This window comes from Uranotaenia lowii, chromosome 2, assembly GCF_029784155.1.
Source record: "Uranotaenia lowii strain MFRU-FL chromosome 2, ASM2978415v1, whole genome shotgun sequence".
Lineage (NCBI taxonomy): Eukaryota > Metazoa > Arthropoda > Insecta > Diptera > Culicidae > Uranotaenia > Uranotaenia lowii.
This window is the reverse complement of record NC_073692.1, coordinates 359,531,202-359,538,188: the sequence shown is the minus strand read 5'-3', so window position 1 is coordinate 359,538,188 and position 6,987 is coordinate 359,531,202.

The window sequence follows — 6,987 nt, the reverse complement described above, 5'->3', positions numbered from 1 at the left end:
TAGGAAGCCTGAAAACGATGTAAAATCTGTTGTTGTGTTTTAATTTAGTGTAAGGCTACCAGATTGCTCGGTTTTATCTGGGTTTGCCCGGATATTTAATATAAAATTTGAGAACAGTCCGGCCCGGCCCGATTGCCCGAATTTCATTGAAAAATGCCCGGATTTATTCACTTTATTTGGCAAATTAAACAAAAAAAAAACAAACATCAAAAAAACGAAACTTTTTGAGCATGTTTGAGCATGAAAGGTTTGTTCGAAGCCTAAAAAACGGTTCAAAATCTATCGATACATTTGGATTTTTTCAATTTTTTTTCTTGATCATTTTTGAGGGATTTCTGAGTTTTGACAAAATTCGCCCGGATATTGCCCGGATATATTTTCGTCAATTTGAAATCGAATGCCCGGATTTTGCCAGGTTTTTAAATAAAAACTGCCCGGTTCGTTCGGCCCGGATACGTGATGAAAAAATTCTAGCAACCTTATTGTCGTATCCTAAGCTAAATTCGGGAATGATGCTTTCGGTCCTTCCGTTTTAAAACAGTTGAGATTTCTCCATTTTGCCAAACCACTATATTTAGCAACAATCACGAATAAACTGAATAGTTCTAGTCATGTGCTGACGAACCCAAACGAGTAGCCATTTCTCTCTTTTCCTCTCGGTGTCACATGTAGTCTGTCTCAACTACAACCAAAATTATTTCGTTAAATACACTGATATTATTTATTACCTGATTCTTAGACGTATATCGGTATAATTTCAATGAACTCAGTATTTATTTCTCTTGTGTATGCCATATTCTCTACAAGTGTGTGTATGTCTGTGTAGAATTATGCTGCTATTTAGACATTGGATCTTTAGTTATCAAAATGGCCTCCAAGCAAGAGGAGCTACAAATCAAAAACCAAACCTCATACATCACCAAAGTAGGTAATAAAAAAGTGAGGGTACGTTCGTCGACAACTAGGAAGCCCGGATCTGGGGGAAATCGAAAGCTGGGAAGCCGAAGTAGCGAACAGAAGAATGGCTAGCGCTTCTAAAAGAAACTCCAACGTCTCCGTTCGAGATATCGCAATAAGGCAGTGGCTCTAAAACGCAGCGATAAGCAAAACCTTCTGGCAAAATTTGATTGCGACAAGACATACGTCAAGGCAGACTTCAGACAGCTTCCTGGTCTTGTACGGACGCAGGATTCCGTTGTTAGTGTCCCACGAATTGAGTCCCAAACGGCTGACGAAAATGGGTTAGCAGGAAGCAACAATGGTCATCAACTTGACCAGCGATGGCGGAGCGAACATAGGACAAATTGATATTTCGGGAGCAAAAAGGAGGTTCACACGAATAGGTTTTGAAAAGTGATTTTACTGAAGCATAAATAAATATACATGTCACTTATACTACTTTACTTTCAGTTCACTTATCACTTTCATGTCATGTTTGTCAACCTGAGTTCTATGTTGTGAATGTACAGTGTTGGTAGTTCATTTTATGTGTTGTGTGAAATAGTGTGGTGGTAATTAATTGTTTTGGGTGAAATATTTACAAAATATTTTTTCCCTAAAAACTAATTCACTTAGCATTTGTAATTGATTTAGAGTATTTTGTAATCTCGCTTGTTTTTCTCTGACTGTTGTGACTGCGTCAGTACAAGTCTTTTCGTTGCAACCAGGGCCGTCAACCAGGAAATTTACGTAAAGAGTGTCTTCAAAAGCGTTTTCTGCCTTTTCTGAAGAAACATGACTGTGCTGTTCTGGACGGATTTGGCATCCTACCATTTGGAAAAAAGGCCATCGAGTGGTTTGCCGCTAACAACACACCAGAACTTCTCCCAATCAAAAAATATTGAACGATAGTTAAGCAGAACCTTAAGAAGGCCCAAAACATGGTTAGCAGCGAGTAGCAGTTCAAAGCCAACTGGTTTTATGCGGTGAAGAAAGTAGATAAGATGACTGTACAAAATCTGATGATCACTTTTTGATCCGAACACCCTTTACCTGAACGAAAGAACGCAATACGCTAAACTGGAGTACGTGAGAGTACGTTCTCGGTTAACATAGGTGTACCACAAGGGAGTCACTTAGGACCCCTTCTCTTCATCACTGTAAAGAACAAATTTTCTAAAGTGCGAAGTCTGATGTGTGCGTACTGGTTTATGCCGACGATTTTTTTTTCGTCTTTATTAGAGAGACTTGCCGACGATTTGAAAAAAAATCTTTCGAAAGCTTGTGTACTCTGCAAAATGCCTTAAACACACAGTTTAACAGAGTGTTGCAGTAGATTCGGGATAAAAATCAATTCCTTCAAATAAAACGTGATAACATTTTCACAGAAAAAAAAGGCAAAATCACTCATGGACATCGCTTAGAAAATGACTGCATTGTTGCTCGGCAAAACTTAGTGAAAGTTTTAGCATTGAATACGCCAACATTGTCGGGCGACCAACAACGTTCTGATCAGCTCCGTGAAAATATGCTTGCGATTTTTTAAATAACGTTATCGGATTTCGTAATCGGTTCTACATTTAAAAATCATGTAATTCAAAAAAATCAAAAATGCTGTAAACAAGTAAAATTTTGATAGATTGTGAAACGGATCATTTTTTTTGAGCAGAGCTCAGATTCCTGAAAACGGATACATAAAAGTTTTGTTGGAAAATACCAACGTTTTTCAGAGTTATAAATTTAGTTTCAACGTCAAATTATTATTAAAAAAAAATGCACCACTTGCCAATCAAGTCAGAACTAAGGGACGTTTCTAGCTGTCTGGCAGGCATTGGAAAGGTGAAACCATCGCGGAGGAGCAACAAATCACAAATACCTAGTAGAGCCCCATTGGGCAGCACGATTCCAACCGGAGGTAAGCCAACCTAGGCTAAGGCATGTGCTCAAATTGATGAATCCTCGCTCGCTCGCTCGCGGGATTCAATGCAATCATTCCAATAACGACTGCTTCAGTTGCATTTGCAGAGGAAAGGAGGTGCATCGAGTGAGTGGGTGGCACGAGCAAGTCCTTAAAGTGGCTTGTAATGGTAGCTTGAATAATGATGGCTTCGCCAAGGAAAAATTATGGAATGCAATTTTGCAAATTTACCCTCTCCGGTTGTGTTTGGCTCTTAAACCAGGCTGAAGGTTGGCACGATCACTGACAAAGCCTCAGCTCGCTTGACTAGGCAGGAAGCAGCAAGGGAAATCACCTCTCTATGAGTTTGGCACGAGTGAAAGCAATTACTAGGAAGCCGCCTGCATCGGCACTTAAGAGGAGGAAACCCTCACTTCTTCCCTTTTCCGAAGCCGCCCTTCATGCAAAATGTAATATTTTGTGCAATTTTATGCAAATATTATATAAATATGCCTGCCATGTTTACCGTTGCAATTGCACCCGATTGCAGTCGATTCGCAGTTTTACTCCAACTCTAACAACCAATGCGAAGGTTGTATATTGTTTCCTTGAACAAATCAAATCGACTCCACCCATTCTTCCGACGGGGAAATTTCCAAGAACTCAACCCAGGAAACCATAAGGACTTAGCTAGTGAACAACCCATTTCCATTCAAGTGAACGCGAGCAAGCAACAACGATGATATTTTCATTGGATGGAATTCAGCGAACCTTTGCAATTTTGAATCCATTTTAAAAGTGCAGCAATGGTAAAACTTCAACGGCAAAATAACTAACAGAGGCCAAATGGGTTGAAAACTCCATGCAGTGGACTGCTGCAGATGCTAATTTCACACTGCAGCTAAGGCAAACAAGCTGGGCGTCAATGCATTTAGCTCTAGATGGAAGTACCGTATGGATAATTAGTCTCAGCAATTAATTGCCAATCGTGTGCCGGGTAGCTAGTATGGGCTTTCAATTTTGCAGCATTGCCTGATTGGGATGTAATTTCAAGCTGACACAATCGGGGGTTAACATTTTGCAATCCGGTGGTGTTGTTGCAGAGATGAAAACAATATTAAAACTATGGTTGTTAAAGATTGCATAAAGTATGTTCAGATGCTTATGTTTTAGTTTTTTGTATTTTTAACGCGACTTTATTTATGTAGTAAAATGGGGTGAATATGGCCAATTTAAAAAAAAAATGGCCGAAAATCGACCATAGGATTTCGAAAATCACGTAGAAGGGGACCAAAGGAAATGTGGAAAAATCGAAATTAAAAAAAAAAATTGTTAGCCAAAATCGACTCTCTGGGCCGTTTTTCGGAAAATCAACTAAGTTCCAGAAAGTCGACTATTGGTTCATATCTAGGAAGCTAAGAAGAAAGGAGGTAAGAAGCTAAGAAGCTAAGAATCTAAAAATCTGAGAAGCTAAGAAGCTAAGAAGCTATGAAGCTATGAATCTAAGAAGCTTAGAAGCTAAGAAGCTAAGAAACTAGTAAGCTATGAATCTACGAAGCTAAGAACCTTAACAGCTAAGAAACTAAGAAGCTAAGAAACTAAGAAGCTATGAAGCTAAGAAGCATAGAAGCTAAGAAGTTAAGAAGCTAGGAAGCTAAGAAGCTAAGAAGCTAAGAAGCTAAGAAGCTAAGAAGCTAAGAAGCTAAGAAGCTAAGAAGCTAAGAAGCTAAGAAGCTAAGAAGCTTAGAAGCTTAGAAGCCTAAGAAGCTAAGAAGCTAAGAAGCTAAGAAGCAAAGAAGCTAAGAAGCTGAGAAGCTGAGAATCTGAGAAGCTAAGAAGCTAAAAAGATAAGAAGCTATAAAGCTAAGAAGCTAAGAAGCTAAGAAGCTTAGAAGCTAAAAAGCTAAGAAGCTAAGAAGCTAAGAAGCTCAGAAGCTAAGAAGCTAAGAAGCTAAGAAGCTAAGAAGCTAAGAAGCAAAGAAGCTAAGAAGCTAAGAAGCTGAGAATCTGAGGAGCTAAGAAGCTAAAAAGATAAGAAGCTAAGAAGCTAAGAAGCTATGATGCTAAGAAGCTAAGAAGCTAACAAGCTAAGAAGCTAAGAAGTTAAGAAGCTAAGAAGCTAAGAAGCTAAGAAGCTAAGAAGCTAAGAAGCTAACAAGCTTAGAAGGTAAGAAGCTAAGAATCTTAAGAGCTTAAAGCTAAGAAGCTGAGAGGTTAAGAAGCTAAGAAGCTAAGAAGTTAAGAAGCAAAGAAGCTTGGAAGCTAAGAAGCAAAGAAGCTAAGAAGCTGAGAACCTGAGAAGCTAAGAAGCTTAAAAGATAAGAAGCTGAGAAACTGAGAAGCTATGAAGCTAAGGTGCTAAGAAGCATTGAAGCTAAGAAGCTTAGAAGCTAAAAAGTTTAGAAGATAAAAAGATAAAAAGCTAAGAAGCTAAGAAGCTAATCAGCTGAGAAGCAAAGAAGCAAAGAAACTAAGAAACTAAAAAGCAAGGAAGCTAAGAAGCTAAGATTAGAAAAGATGAGAAGCTGAACAACTGAGAAGCTATGAAGCTAAGACGCTGAGAAGCTAAGTTGCTAAAAAGCTAAAATGCAAAGAAGCAAAGAAGGTTAAAAGCTAAGAAGCTAGGAAGCTAAGAAGCTAAGAAGCTTGAAAGCTAAGAAGCTAAGAAGCTAAGAAGCTAAGAAGCTAAAAAGCTAAGAAGCTAAGAAGCTAAGAAGCTAAGAAGCTAAGAAGCTAAGAAGCTAAGAAGCTAAGAAGTTAAAAAGCTAAGAAGCTAAGAAGCTAAGATGCTTAGAAGCTAAGAAGTTAAGAAACTAAGAAGCTTAGAAGCAAAGAAGCTAAAAAGCTAAGAAGCTAAGATGTTAAGAAGCTTGTAAACTAAGCAGCAAAGAAGCTAAGAAGCTATGAATCTAAGAAGCTTAAAAGCTGAGAAGCTAGGAAGCTAAGAAACTTAAAAGTTAAGACGCTCAGAAGATAAGCAAATAAGAGGAAATGAAAAGACGTAAAAACTAAAAGAAAATGAGCTCCTTAGCTAAGAAGCTTAGGACCTAAGAAGCTAAGAAGCTAAGAAGCTGAGAATCTGAGAAGCTAAGAAGATAAGAAGCTAAGAAGCTTAGAAGATAAGTAGTTAAGAAAATAAGATGCTAAGAAGCAATGAAGCTATGAAGCTAAGAAGCAAAGAAGCCAAAAAGCAAAGAAGCTAAGTTGCTCAGACGCTCAGAAGCTAAGAAGCCAAGATGCTAAGAAGCTAAGAGGCAAAGAAACTAAGAAGATAAAAATCTAAGAAGTTTAGAAGATAAGAAGCTAAGAAGCTAAGAAGCTAAGAAGATAAGAAGGTAAGAAGCTAGGAAGCTTAGAAGCTAAAAAGCTAAGAAGCTTATAAACTAAGCAGCAAGGAAGCTAAGAAGCTAAGAAGCTATGAATCTAAGAAGCTAAAAAGCTTAGAAGCTAGGAAACTAAAAAGCTCAGAATATAAGAATCTAAAAAGCTAAGAAGCTAAGAAGCTATGAAGCTTAGAAGCAAAGCAACTAGGAAGATATGAGTCTTTGAAGCTGAGGAGCAAAGATGTCAAGAAGCAAAAAAGCTAAGATGCTAAGAAGCTAAAAAGCTAAGAAGCTAAGAAACTAAGAAGTTAAGAAGCTAAGGAGCTATGAAGCTGAAAAGCTAGGAAGCTAAAAATCTAAAAAACTGAGGAGCTCAGAAGCTGAAAAGCTAAGAAGCAAAGAAGCTAAGAAGCTGAGAAGCTAAAAAGCTAAGAAGCTATGAAGCTAATAAGCTAAGAAACAAAAAGCTAAGAAGCTAAGAAGCCAAGAAACTAAGGAACTAAGAAGCAAAGAAGCTAAGACGCTGAGAATCTGAGGAGCTAAGAAGCTAAAAAGATAAGAAGCTAAGAAACTAAGAAGCTAAGAAGTTAAGAAGCTAAGAAGCTAAGATGTTAAGAAGCTAAGAAGCTAAGAAACTTAGAAGCTAAGAAGCTAAGAAGCTAAGAAGCTAAGAAGCTAAGAAGCTAGGAAGCTAGGAAGCTAAGAAGCTCAGAAGCTAAGAAGCTTAGAACCTAAGAAGTAAGGAAGCTAAGAAGTTAGGAAACTAAGAAGCTGAGAAGCTAAGAAGCTAAGAAGCAAAGAAGCTAAGAAGCTAAGAAGCTAAGAAGC